Source organism: Arvicanthis niloticus, chromosome 15, assembly GCF_011762505.2.
Source record: "Arvicanthis niloticus isolate mArvNil1 chromosome 15, mArvNil1.pat.X, whole genome shotgun sequence".
NCBI classification, from domain to species: Eukaryota; Metazoa; Chordata; class Mammalia; order Rodentia; family Muridae; genus Arvicanthis; species Arvicanthis niloticus.
Window position 1 is genome coordinate 31806239 of NC_047672.1, and position 15016 is coordinate 31821254.

Here is a 15016-nt window from a genome sequence, read left to right on the forward strand (position 1 = left end):
TAGCTATTTCTGAAAAGCTAGTGGCAAAAAAAAAAAAAAAATCACCCCTACGAAATAAAATCCCTCAACAGCCTACACTTTTTGTTTTCTGTAGATGGAGTCAAAACCATCCAGAACACAGAAAAAGTGTTTGTGGGGTGGAGGGGACCACGCATCAACAGACTGTAATGACCAGGACTGAGACTGCAGCCCTGGGTAAGAGCTTTGATGGAGGTGGATGAAATTGGACTGTGGACGCTGATTTTTATCAGCAACAAGAAGCTGTGCTAAAAGCTCAATTTGGCGTACTTTCGGCTCCTTGGTAAGTTGGTGAGGAATTTTCACTAGGCTGTTTGTTATGTAATGGGGGAGATGCAGCCTTACACAAATGCTGTGGAGCAAGGGTGAGAAAGCAGCTTAACAGAAATACATTCTCTGGGACAGTCTTCCCACCAAGCTGAGAGAAGGTCCCTGGAATCGCAGGAGCCCTTTCTGGTCCTCTGATTGAGCTTTCTCTATCACAGCAGACTGACTGTGTTTTGTGTTTTAACTTCAACCTTGCCAAGCTGACTGTACTAGGGGAGTCAGTTTTTAAGGGATTCAGTTTTTTTAAAAAAATGTTTTTGATTTTTTAATTATATGAATGTGAATGTGTGCTCATTATGTGCATGTGTGTGTGTGCGTGTGTGCATCTGTGTATATGTATGTGTAGGTATGTACAGGTGAATACAGGCACCCAGGGAAACTTGGAGATAATGTTACAAGTACTTGTGAGCTGAACTTGGGGCTTCTGTAAGAGCCGTTTGTGCTCTGAACCACGGAGCCATCTTTCCAGCCCCCAGGAGTAAGTTGCATACACCAATGTCCAGCTTCTAATCTGGGGACTCCACGGCCCCTGCAATTTGCTCACCTTGACATCCACAGGCTTGTTGTAGTATTAGAGTCATGTGTTACAGGTCTCTCTATATAGATTTAAAGGGTCTGGAACTCTCATTCTGTCGTAGAAAGGAAGGCAATGGACAGTTACGTCCACGTAAATATCTAAAGAGCATCTCAAAACTGACACGGTCAAAGGAGGATTCTTGTTTGTTTCTTTAAACTTCTTGTATCAGATAAAATAATGAGCTGAAAGGGAGGTTAACTTTTAAGTTGTTTTTGATAAACAAGATGCTTGGGTGGAATGAAGGTGAGTGGGTACAGCCCTTGTCTAGCATGCACAAAACCCTGGCTCCAGTCCACAGCACTGCATATGACCAGGACAGTGACAGTGACAGCACCACAGAGTGAAAGAAAGGCAGGAGGCTCCACAGCTTTGTTCATCTTCAATCTTCCAGTACATAGCAAGTCTGAGGCTAGCCTGGGGTTATGTAAGACTACAGATCAATAGACGATTAATGATATTGCTTCAACCACTCAACTATACTAATTAGGACCCAGACATTCTTTCTACCTTGCCATTCTTAACATGTTGGTCTTTAATCTTCACGCCTTTTGTCTTAAAAAAAATCAGGATGTCTACCCCAGTTCCAACACTTGGGATGGAACTCCAGACAGCTACATGTATCCCCAAAGGTTTTCATTCAGACCTCATTAGCTAAGAATAAGACTCCCTTAGCTGCAAAAGGAGATGGGGGAATTGAGCATCTATCAAAAGGGAATGGGATTTTTTATGACTGAATCATAACATCCTGAGTCGTCACTTGGGCTCCATGTATTGTCTTTCTAAGCAAGCATGGGTTCGTCAGTGAGGAGAGATGGCAGGGATAACTACTAGGGAGACATAAACAGGCCTTACTCCCAGAAGAAGGCTTCAGAGTCCCTGCAGCTGGAGTTATGGGTAATTGTGAGCTACCAGATGGGTACTGGGAATCAAACCTAGGTCCTCCAGAAGCTCAGCAAGTGCTGTGTCACCTCTCCATGCCCAAGGATGGCTTACTCTCACTTAGCTCTCACTGTGAATGTGATTAACTGCTTGAGTTCCTGTCTTGACTTCCCCAAAATGATGGGCATGAAATTGTAAGCCAAATAATTTTCCTCTATGCTGTGTTTGTCTCAGCAACAGAAATGGATGCCTCCTCACGTAGCATGTAATGAATAGTAAGACTCCTTGTGTTCCAGTGAGTTGGGACATCATCTGTTGTGTTTCCTGCTGTGTTTCTATTACCTAAAAATGACACATGTTAAGGTTTCACAGGTATTTCTGAGTGAGTGAGTAAGTGAGTGAGTGAGTGAAAGAAAGAATGAATGAAATAAATGAATGAATGAATGAATGAATGAATGGACAGATTTTAAAGTGCAAACTCCAGGAGTAAAAATAACACCTGTAATATATTATCAGCATCCTTGGAGTGATCCATTATAGAGAAAAATAGCAGAGTTAAAAGACAAAATGTGTCTTGCTCTAAGAGATGACAACAAACATCATTAACTGCGACACTGATCCTGGCCCTGCCTGTTTCCCCGAGTCCTCCTTTCAAAGCGGCAAACATCACTTGCACTCTGAGCTGTTGCTCCCTCTGTGCTGTTATTACACGTCTTCTAGGGCAGCTGAACTTTCTCTGTGTTGACTAGCATGATGGCCCATTTTCTCGACATTTTCTGACTGCCTGGGAGAAGGAGAAATACACATCTGGGAAATGTCCTCCTTCCCTGCATTTTTGGCCAGGATTTCAAGAAGAGGAAAGCCTAAATGTCCTTGACGGAAGATGGAAATATTCAGCCTCTGAAATGGTTTCCCTTTCCTTTACATTTTCATATTTTTACATATGTTCTTTCTAAAGGCCAAAGCTATCTCCTCTTACCTTTTAAAAAAATATTTCTCCTCTACCTTTAGAGAATGTCTTGTTTTCTAAAATTATTTAAGATTTATTTGTTTTTTTTTTAATGTATATGAGTGCTCTATCTGCATGTACACCTACATACCAGACTGGAATTGAACTCAGGACCTCTGGAAAAGCAGCTAGTGCTCCGAACCACTGAGCCATCTCTCCTCTTTCTTAACAAAAATATTAAAACAATTTCATTGACTAGTTCTTTCAGTTCTTTGTTGGCAAGACCAACAAAATGAATATGGCCTCTTCTTCTGTTGCACTGGGATCTCAGCCCTTTCCTGGCTTTCTCATCTCTAAGATGGCCTACTATGGGCTCAGATGTTTAGATCAGCAGTCGTCGGGGCCCACAACCCAGGCAGCACTGCAGACCTCTAGCTTACCCACAAGCAACAGCACCAGGAAATTAAAATGGGTGATGCTCACATCCACACTAGGGGCACAGCATCCTAGGAAAGCTTACTCAGATGTCCGAACCACACACATATTTAGAAAAAAAAATCACCAAGTATCACTCATAAATCACAAGAACGTGTGCACATGCTCTCTCACACAAAATCCCTTTATGTTTGAACTTCTAGGATTGCTCATAGAGCATAAGTGGGTGGAGCTGGATTCCGGTGATAAGACTCTTGTCCGTGTGTAAGGCTCTGGGTTCAATTCTCAGCACCATAAACAACAAACAAATCCATGAAAATAACAAAAAAATCATCATATTCAAAGATCTCCAGTGGATCTATTAAAAATAGGAATGAACTATTGCTCTGGGTTCATTAAAATCTTAGCCCTTGCCCCTGCTTTACCGGGCAACGCTGTTCTCCCTACACTAGAAACCCCGCTCCAACCCTAACCCTAGTCTCCACCTCTTAGAAATCCATGAGCCCCTGAAGCACAGTGTGTTTCGAAATAGGCCAAATACATATGCATTTAAAAATAACACCCACGTAGATATTTTAAGCTAAACAATGAAAGGATTGAAATAAAAATTTTAAAATTAAGTTCTTTGACTCCACCCCATCAAGAACCTGTTTCTAGCCTGTATCTCAAGTTAACCAGATAACTGCTTCACTACAGGAGGCAGAACCATAAAGATGGCTACCCCAGTAGGTGCCGCTGCCAAGGGATTTTAATCCCAACTGAATTCCCTTGAACCAATGGAGATTATCCAGGTGGGCCTAGGACAAACCAAGTGAGTACTTTAAAGGAACCATTTTCCACAGTTGGCAGAAGAGAAAGCTGAGGAGATTCTACAAAGGGGGGTGGGGGGTGTTTGCGAAGATGCTTGCTGGCCATGAAGATGGAGCAATCACAGAAGTAGGAATACCAGAGTCTCTAGATTCTAGAAACAGCTCACATTACAGGCAATTTTTCATCCCCAAGGCATCCAGTTGAAAGCCAAGCCTAATTGATACCTTGTTTTTACCTTCAGGACCTAAAGCCAAGAATCCAGCCAAGGCTACTCTAACTCCTAAGACCTATGGAATAGTGAGACACACTGAATACCTGGGGGCTTGTTCCAGTCTCTCAAACCTGTGGGAATCTGTCCTACAGCAGTAGAAAACATCCTGAAATAAAGACAACACTACCTGGCTCTTCCGAATCTAAATTTTGGGCTAGAAAAGGAAGTAGGCTTCAGACATGAAAAATGACTTTGGGCTAGGACAGGGAAGTTGGTTCGGATATTTTGGTCACCCTGATAAGCCCTTGGAAACAGTAATCATGGGAGTGTTCACAAAATTTTGTTTATTGCCTTGCTTGTTCTTTGACTATTCCATCTATTCTATTGCTAGTTCCTCAACCTAGAACTGACCTTAATACCTGTATGTAATTAAAATGGTATAAAAGCAAAAAAGAGGAGGGGGGTGGAATAGGGGTTTTCTAGGGAGGGGAAATGGGGAAAGGGGAAGGCATCTGAAATGTAAATAAATAAAATATCCAATAACAATAATAAAAAGAAACGTTCCAAAGTCAATGTTAAACTTTAATGGGCACGTTGTACCTTTGACCAAAAAGAAATGTGCCAAGTTGTTGCTGAGTGCTGTGATGCTCCTACCAGATGCAACACCCACAGAAGTTCAGTCAAGAACCCTTGTTATGTTTGCTTTGTCATACTTCTTGCAGTTGTAAGACGGACTAACTTTAGAAGCCATCTCACAAGGGTCGGGGGCATAAAATTGCTGCTTATTTGATCTGACCTGCAGCGTTTCTAATTCACAAAAAGTCCGCTGAATTTATTGGTGCTGTACTGGATCTTGCATCTACTTTTCAAATTCAGAGATTTTTTTTCTTCTTAGGCTGTATTTCCCCTTCTGAAAAATGACCTTCTCCTTGGAAAATTCTGCTGAAATCTGGCAAGCTATTTCTGATCTTGAGAAAAATCGCCAGAGAAGAGGCAAGGGGGATCATATACATGTTAATAACACTGACCCCTGAGAGGAAAGAAAGACTGGAAGTAGGTAACAAACACTCTGAGCACATATTCCTCCCTAACTAGATGAAGAAGGGAGTGGTACCGGACCAGCCAGCCCTGATTTCTCCTGCAGAAAATGAGAGGTAACCATGGACACTCTGATGAGCTCAATTCAAGAGCAGATGTAGCTTAAACAAAGCTATTCAGGGAAGAGAAAAGGGTGGCAGTTAAAGAAGCAAGAGGCTGTATCCAGAGTGAGAGCACTCTGATTCAGGGGTAAGCTTCCCAAACATGAAGAGATGGCTGAAAGTTTAGGGGTTGAAACCAGCATGGTCCTAGACAAGTGAATGAAATTCCCCAAGTAGAGGTTTACTCAGGCCAACTCATGGTAAGTTTTTAATGTTCTCAGCATGAGGCCTGGGATGTGGAACATTCAATTAATGATGGCTGTGCCAGGAACAAGCAAACCCATTCCCTATGCTTGCTCCAGAGTTCCTAGTCATCATCTCTATTAGAACAGATACAGTCCTGCTGGCTAGATCCAAGCATTCTGTTCAAAACTAAAGCCAAGAAGCCAGCGTCTGACCCAAAAGCTCACAGCAAGGAACAGGAGTACTTACTAGACCCACAAGAGGAAGGACTTATAGGTAACCACCCACAAATAAAGATTTCATTCTAAAACAATCCTATTTTCTGGTCCCATCAGTTGACAATGACTTGGCCATTGAAGATGCTGTTTTTCCAACATGGTTCACTTTCTTGGCTCTCCTAAGTCATTAATAATGACCACATTTTCCCAAATGTGGAAATCCCCATAGCTCAGATACCGCTACTTTCTGGCCAGCCCTCCTTTCCTGAGAAACTTCCACAGCACAAAAATATTTTTGTTTTCCCCATAGGGAAATTTTCCTTGCTCTTTTTTCCCTTCCCCCTTTAAAACCTTCTGGCAATTTCCAGGAACGCACGTAAAGTCATCATTACTTAGATCACTGGACAGCCGTCAAGACATCCTACATCTCACACGATGAAAAGGAATACAAACTTCAGATTTCACATTAATAAACTCAATCTATGAGCTGCTTTTAATCAAGAAAGACAAAATGACTGAAAGGAGCCTCCCACTCCTGTCCGAGAATATGTCTCTAGGACTTGAGTGTTTCCATTATAAATTGTGACGGCTGGAACAGTGGGTGTCACCTCTAGATAAAGTAGCATTACACATAACACAATTCAAACATAGATGAGTATTTTACAAACACAGGCACTAAAGCAGGTCTACAAGACGCAGATTAGTCAAATAGTAAAAATGTTAGAAAGGAAGCCGGAGAGGAATCTCATTTGACAAAGTATGAGCCTTGAAAGCATTAGGCTCCCCAGAACTCAGGTTTTAAGGTCTGGAGAAGCTGGATGTGACAGCATGTGGGTCACAGGGCTCACTGGCACCAGCCTACCATACTTGGTAGGTTTCAGGCCAGTAAAAGACCCTATCTCAAAACAAACACTTTTTAAAAGGGATAAACAATTTATGAAATAAATAAATCAAGAGGGCAGAGCCTGAGTTATAATAACACCCGTGCGTGCTTGTTCTCTGGCCTCTGCATGCACGTGCCCACGTAACTTGTGCACACACAAACACACAAAATGTTACATGACTCATCCAGGTTGCCTTATTCCTGTTCTGAGCTCGTGGCACGGCTGACGACAGTAGAGGAACCCTGGAGATATTTTGTTCTTTTCAGAACATTCAAGAAGCATTTTTGTGCCAGAAACTAAATTTAGATGATGGAGAAGGGGTGAAAGAGGGATGAATCAGGCTGGGTCTGTGCCCTCCAAGTCTTCACAGCCTAGTAAAGGCATGATGTACATCCTGGTTGGGGGGGGGGGCGTTTTGAGGGGAGCTCTGATCCTCTTCCTCCCTTGGAGAACTCTGATAAGAGCTGGAGACATGTTTGGTTATCAGAACTGGAGGGGGTTAGTGCTTCTGGCACCTACAGGATGAAGCCAGCCGTGCAATAAAGCAAAACACAGACTCCCAACAATAGAGAATTATCCAGTCCTAAAGTCAATATTTCGAGGCCAAGAAACTCTGTACTAGCGGCATTAGCTAGAATAGAGGACTTATTGACTGCCAGCTTAATGGATTGGTTGGTTGGTGGTGAATCACATGGTAAATGACTTTCACCCTAAAACCCTAGTGACTTTGAATTTATAACTATAACCCACAACATCTGTTGTGTGTCTTTTGAACACATGGGTGCTGAGTAAAGCAAGAGTTGGGGAGACACCAGGCAAAATGAGTGGTAATTTAGACTGAACTGTTAAGTAGATGAAATTTCAGATGGGGATGGGGCTTAAGGTAGAGCATTCACCCAGCATACTTTAGATTTAATCTCCAGCATGAGAGGGGTTAAGGACACAGAGAAACAAAATTTTTCTTTTTTTTAAAAAAATTGTTTTATGTATTACTTTATACTTTTTTTCCTTTTTATTAGATATATTTACATTTCAGATTTTATCCCCTAACCCCCATTCCCCCCCACCACCCAGGGACCTCCTATCCCATCCCCCCTCCTCATACTGCTATGAGGATGTGCCCCCACCAACCCCGCCACTCCCATCTCCCCACCCTCGAATCCCCCCCCCCACTCAGTGTTCATTCTTCATGGGACCAAAACAAATCTCCTCTGATGTCTCGGCACTAAATGTTAATTCAGTGAAAATGAACTGGGCATAGCCACAAAACTTAGCAACACTCATTTGCCTAGAGTTGAAAGAAGAGCTTTATTAAAACAATCCTGGTGGTGGTATCTTGGAAATTCCTCATTGCAGGATGGAATTACATGCCATGAAGGTGTTTTTAGATCAGCATTCAGAATGTCCCATGCTTCAGATGAGTCTGTTTCTTAAAGCACTGATCTTGAGATTATCAGTAGGGGGACGGGAACACAGGTCCTGCACTTCGTCTGCCATGGAGTGCCACGAGTGGGCGAGAAGTGACCTCCCCCACCCCAACCCCTTGCCACCTGACAAAGGCAGGAGAGCTGGTCCGGAGGTCATGAGATTAAAGTGTTGTCCCTGCCCCTTGCCAGTTGCAGCATTGGGTAAACTAGCCGGGGACAGGCTGGAGAGCTCACCTTGGCGGTGTGGGTACAGAGCTGGTAGGCTGACCAGCTCAGCTATCACTCAGGCCCAGATCTGGGGCTCTGAGTTGTCCCACCTCAACATCTACCCCATCTATGAACTGCTGGAGTGAGTGAAGGGGCTGGTCCTGCAGATCCAAAGCTGCAGGATCTCCATGACACAGGGCAACAACAGGACATCTGAGAGGAGTCTTGGTGAGAATCCAGTAGCAGAAGCCAGAGGCCTTGAACCAGACCAATGACTCACTGTGAGTAAAAAAGTGTAGACAAAAGGATATACTGTGTGACACACTGTGACATACTACAGCTTCCATGATGAGATGTTTTTCTTTCTTTTCTTTTTTTTTTGGGTGGGGAGTTGCAAAGGCAGAGGGTGGATATGAAGGGACAGGGGCATGAGTGGGGTGCATGATGTGAAATTATAGAGACTCAGTAAAAAGGTTTTAAAAGGTGGGATTACCATTTGAAGTGGGGGGCTTGACATTTTATGTATGATGTGACCCCTGCCCCTCATGCACAGTTGACAAAGGCAAGCACTGGTTGTGTAGTATGCACCAAGTGTATTCATTTTGTTTACTAGCTTCACGTAAGGACACGTAGGACAGAGACAACCTAAAAGAACAAGAGCTCTCCCTTCGTTTCTTCTCTCCATCCTCTCTCCCTTCTTTCTGTTTTCCCCTCTCTTCCATTCCTCCTGTTTCTTTTTCAAATTACTATTTTTTCTAATTTTGTGTATTTATTATGCATGGATGGATGTTTCTTACCTGCACATATATCTATACAACACATACAGGGGTCAGATGCCCTGGGAGTAGGCATGCAGGTGATTGCAAGCCACCACATAGGTTCTGAGAATTGAACCCAGGTCCTTTGGAAAAGCAGCCAGTATTCTTAACTGCTGAGTCACCTCTCCAGCTGCTCCTTTTAAAATTCAACTTAAATCATTTTGAGGTTATTTTGTTTTGTTTTGTTTTGTTTTGATTTCCTTTTATTTTTTTCAAGACAAATTTTCTGTGCAACCGCCCTGGCTGTTCTGGAACTCACTTTGTAGACCAGGCTAGCCTCAAACTCACAGAGATCTCCCTGCCTTTGCTTCCTGAATACTGGGATTAAAGGCATGTACCACCACACCAGGCTTCTTTCAGGCTTATTGCCACAGAGTCTCACACTGTAGCCCAGGCTGGCCTGTAACATATGGCAGCCCTCTTACCTCAACCTCCCAGGTGCTGAATTACAGACTTGTGCTGCCATGTCAGAAAGAGATTTAGTTTGGCTCACGGTTTTGGAGGACTTCAGGCTATTGTGGAAGGGAGGCTGTAGAGGAGGAGTTGAGTTTGTGGCAACAGGAGCATCTAGAGGAGATAATTCACATCTGTTGCCAGGAAACAAAGAACATGATAAAACCAGAGTCCAGGCTGTAAGTTTCAAAGGCTCACCACAAAAGCCCTACTTCCAGGAGCTAAGCCTCTTTCCTAAAGGTTCTACAACTTTAATAGTGCCACTAGCTCAGAGACAAGCAGCTGATGAGCCCGTGTGTGTGTGTGTGTGTGTGTGTGTGTGTGTGTGTGTGTGTGTGTGTGTTTGGGGGGGTGTTCAGATTCAAACTACAACACGAGTATCACTAAAAAGAGAATAATTATGTATCACTTTTAGTTTGGGATTAATTAAAAATGAAACTATATTGCTAAAATACTAAACATAAGTGAAAACATGATTTACTTTATTAAAATTATTTAATACATCTTTTTTCAGGGAAATGGGTGAGGTGGTCTCATATTTTGATGTCAGTGAAATAAACAGCCATTGTTATTCGAAAATCTAGAATTTTGATGAAGCAATTACCTGTGCCATGTTCCGTGGGTTACCCAGGAGTTACTGGCTTTCTTCTTCAGTCTATCTGACCTGTACTCAGGTTGATGAGTAAGCCAGGAAATGGCTTATGACTGTGCCACACTCATCAAATGTGACTGGAGAACTGCCACGCAAATACCTGGAAAAATCTGCCATTTGGGTTAGCAGCAATGTTCTCGGACTCTAACACGCAGTGTGGAGACCACAGGGTTCTTGGGTTTTGTAATATGAAGAAGCAAAGCTTGGGAATTTTCCAGTCAAATTTTTGCCTAATGCGGATTTACTAAGGCATACTTAGGAGCAGAGACAGAGTGTTCTCTTCGCTTCTCATAAAGGAATAAATTAGTAAAATCATTTCAGCTCTACACAACAAAAACAAGCTTAGGAGGGGGGAGGCCCTTAATAAATACATGGGATTTAAAAAATGATGCACATTTTAAACACCAAAAAGTTTGAAATTTAAAAGAATACAAGCTGGGCTGGGGTAGCTCACTGGGAGAGCTTGCCCTGGGTTAGGAGCAGCACTGCAAAAAAGTGATAGTCAGTAGAACCGGACTTGGGAAATCACCTAGGATTCTCTGCAAAGTGCTGTGACTGGGAGGTGGTTCCGCTTGTGACCATGAGGGTTGGAGTTCAGCTCACCAGCACAAACACAAAGCTGGGTGTGGCAGGGTGTGCCTGTAATCCCAGGGTTGGGGAGATGGAGACTTTCTGGCCAGCCAGTCCAAGTGGATCAGTGAGTTCCAGGTTCAGTGGGAGAGCATGTCCCAACTGTTAGAGAGCAACTGATGAAGAGACCCAAGGAAAACCTCTGAATTCCACACGCACGTGCACACACACACACTCAACACACAATGAAAAACAAGTAAATTAATAAATAAGCTTTTATTTCTACATCGGACATGACACAGAAATGTGGTTCCCTTAGTATTCACAATGGTTATCTTTTTTAAAAGGCGAATAAGAGAGTTTATTTTAGAGCCATTTTGGGTAGCTGTGGCCTGGGAAACAGATTTAGGTAAACCTCAAATCCCATGTTCCTATGTGGAAGTAGTTTCACAAAGTTTTTATAGTTTTACAGAAAGTCATAAATTGAGGCAAGTTTAAAATACGTTGGTGGGCAAATCAGAGACATGGGTACAGTAAGACGAGGGAACGTTTTCACGAGTTCAGGATGCTCTCTGATGACGTTCCTAGCTTTGGGGTTGGTGGAAGGTAATGGCCTGCAAAATTAACAGGTCCCAGAAGGTTCTATCTATTAAGTCACAGGATATTATTTCTACCAGAGGTGGGCAAGGAATAGCTGCTCCGGAGGGCAGGAAGTAGCTGGAGATAAGGTGATCGGTCTCTGACCTGCACACAATGACTCCCTTTAGGTGGTGGAATAGAGAAGAGTTTCTTATTTTCTCTGTGCTTGCTAACGTATGAATTTCTTTACAAGTCCTTAAATAATAACCACCTAAAATCCTCCCAGTTCTACTTACTTAGCCAACATCTCAGTTCAGCCCTTTCTCATCTTAACTCATCACCCAAATCTACTTCTCAAAAACCCATTGCCACTTCCATCACTGTGGCTCATTTTACAGGCATCTCCTATGGAGCAAAGTGAAAGGGTGGGGTAGTGGGTGGGGCGTCTGGCTGTTTTCTCAGGGCACTTGACTCCAAGGGCCTTTTTCTTCTGCTATCTGCATGCTTTGTGTCCATAACGGGTGGTTTGAAAATGCTGCTGAACTTCCCACACTCTTCTCAAAGGAGGATTTAGTATTTAGGAAACTTGGAGACACATGACTCAACTGTAAACATTGGACTATTAAGGGCGGGTACCTGCATGAAATACTCTCAGGATTTCTTTTGTGGCATGGTGGGTTAGAGGAATAAAAAGATGATCTAGGAAGACATCTGGACAATATGTGGATCCTCAGGCTTATAAGTATAGCTCACAAATTTGCCCTTATTGTATGGACCAATGAAAGTGTTCTTAAGCCAAATGACTCAGCTTCCTTACTTTCCTTGGGGACCCTACAGGGTTATACTTCATTGAGACTGGGTCTTGGGTAGTAACAGGATTGTCCTCCTCTTCTCCCTCCTCTCCCTCCTCTTCTTCCCCTCACTTTTCTCACTGAATTTATAGTGCTACATGTGCTCTGATGACCCACCTAAATGAAGTGAGGATGAAAGATAGGATGAGTGTTTGTCATGGGAAAGCGACGTCAAAGTCAAGCTGCATGACTAGCTGGTACGTTCCAGAAGACAGACAACCATGAGAAGGACAGTTGGGTTCACCTCTTGTGTTTATCTTCAGATTCTGGTCTCTGAACTCAGCCTGCTCTCCTTATGGTGCTGATGCTTCATGCTGGAAGGACAGGAGTCTCTACTGACCACCATCCTCATTTTGTGCAGAATCGGAGGATTCTGTGACAGTGCCAGCTCTGAGAACTGAACAGAGGAGGAGAGGTGGGTGGAAAAGTACTTGTAGGTAATTCGGAGCTGTCCAGCAGTGAAGGAACGGCATCAGTGAAGTCCAAGTGAATCACACTGAGTGTGGCAGATGGGAACAAGGCTTCAGTGAGGGCATTCCTAATAGGGTGAGTGTGTATGCCTGCATGGATGCAACTGTGGCCTCTGGCCTTGGGTTTCAGCAATCCTTCGCCTTAAAATATGAAATGAAAAGTTCTAGAAATGAGACATTTTTAAAGTTTAAATTGCAAGTCATTCTGGGAAGTATGATAAAAGTTCTTGCCCTTCCCTCCTGAGATATGTATTATCCCTTTGCCCAGTGCATCCTCATTGTAAGTGGCCCATGAGCCACTCAGCAGCCATCTTGTTTATCATGATTACTTGCCATGAGATCACAGTGAGTCCTTTGAGTAACCCCTATGTGACTTACGAATGGCCTAAGGACATGATGGTGCTGACAACAGAGAAACCATAAAGCGTTTCCTTTAAGTGAATAGGTGAACTTTCTTAACTCTCTAAGCAAAAGATAGATGCTGAAGTTTGTGAGACCTACAGAAAAACAAAGCAAAACAAACAAAAATCCTCAAATCTACCTATAAAATGTTAGGGGGGAAAAAAGAAATCTGTGTGTCCTAACTTTGCTATCAATTCCAAACTGCAAAAGTTATAGCTATTGTATACAGTAAGTTATGATGGAAAAGGAATTAAATTATGGATCTTGGTACTATCTATGGTTTCCGGCATCTACTAATTACTAGAGCATATTCTGTATATGAGAACAGTATTGTACCAAACATACTGTGTGCCTTCACCCAACCCACCCCAAAGCAAGGAGTGAGAGGTGGGGGGACTGGAATGTGCAGGGGAAGAGAAAGGAGATTTGAAGATGACCAAAGGCAAAGATAGGATTATTCTACACGCGCGCGCGCGTGCACACACACACACACACACACACACACACACACACACACACACACACGCACAATCCGTAAACATGTTTTGTAAATGCATTGTGGCTTCAGTATTTATGTTGTGCAATCAGAAATAGTCCTTTTAAGTACACCATTTTTGAGAAAAAAGTAGCTAGTCAAAGCCTTCCCCAAGTGTATAATTTAAAAATTAAAGAATGAAATATACATGCCCTGTTAAGAGTCTCCTAGCTAGGGGCTGGTGTGATGGTTCAGTGGTTAAAAGCACTGACTGCTCTTCCAGAGGTCATGAGTTCAAATCCCAGCAACCACATGGAGGCTCACAACCATCCATAATGAGATCTGATGCCCTCATATGGGTGTCTGAAGACAGCTACAGTGTACTTACATAAATAAGTTAATTATTTAAAAAAAAAAAAGAGTCTCCTAGCTAGTCCCCTTTCTAAGTGGTAGATGCATTCCTTTCTGTGCATGCATACATACCTGATAAAATGCAATAATATATTGTACAAGTTATTATTTTTATTAAATGACTTGAGGACTAGCTGTATGTGTCTCTTTCTTTTCCCACTGGAAAACCAAAATGACCGTAAATATCCTAGAGTTGGGAATAGGCAAGGAATCGGGGGGGGGGGGTGGTATTTCTTGTCTAGCTTTCATATCCCATGAAATTAAATATTATTCAAATTTTATAGAAATATTTGATTGATGGTAGAAAGGCAAGTTATTCCTTCGTAATTTTTAAATACTTTGAAAACCTATAAGCAAATAAATATTTTTTATTTCAAAATTGAAAATTCATTGCAGAAAATTTGGGAAGTAAAAAAAAATATGTACATCTCAAAATAAAAACTTTACACAATCTTATTTCAGGCTCAATATTTTTTTTTAAATTAAAAAAAAAAAAGCACAGTAAAAATAATTTTTGGTCCAAACTGAAAATCATTGCCTACATTGATTTACTCTTCCAGTCCAGAAAACCAGGGTCTTGTGTATGTGGCCAAACTACTAAGCATCCTCCCGGTCTGTTGACATGTCTGAATCATCTCCCTTAGCATCTTCTCTTTGGGCCCTGTGGACAATAAGTTATCAACAGCAGGCTAGATCCAGCCGTAAGGTTGTAGACAATCCCTCAGCTTTCTTTTCATAGAGACCCAAGAAATCATGAAGAGGAGGAACATGATGTCACAGAACAACTTTATTTCTGTGAACTAACACTGAAGGTTCCCCACTTTGGACAGCTGTAGTCAGTCACGTGCTACCCAGAACAAAACCCTACAAAAGAAGAAGTTAACTCTAGCCTTGAAAAATCCTTTTATCCTTCATGATTCTGATGCCTTTAAATTTGTCACCTGAATGTGATATTAACATAATCGTCTGCATTTTCCGCTAATGAATGCACCTGTTTCTAAGACTTTATTT

General features: G+C 42.4%; 1 protein-coding gene across 22 annotated transcripts in view; it reads right to left on the reverse strand.

The window, feature by feature from the left end:
• Positions 1–15016, reverse strand: part of LOC143434544 (uncharacterized) — a 164841-nt gene that overhangs the window by 79692 nt on the left and 70133 nt on the right. For 5 of the 22 annotated variants that reach the window (XR_013104121.1, XR_013104119.1, XR_013104120.1 and 2 more), the window contains 2 exons: positions 14548–14666; positions 11079–12644 (listed from right to left, as the gene is read on the reverse strand). The exons of 1 other annotated variant lie outside the window; for it this stretch is intronic. The gene's annotated coding sequence lies outside the window, so the exon portion shown is untranslated. Of the gene's footprint in view, positions 1–11078; positions 12882–14547; positions 14667–15016 lie in introns of those variants that run through there. 16 more of the 22 variants (XR_013104117.1, XR_013104118.1, XR_013104113.1 and 13 more) reach the window with 5 other exon arrangements.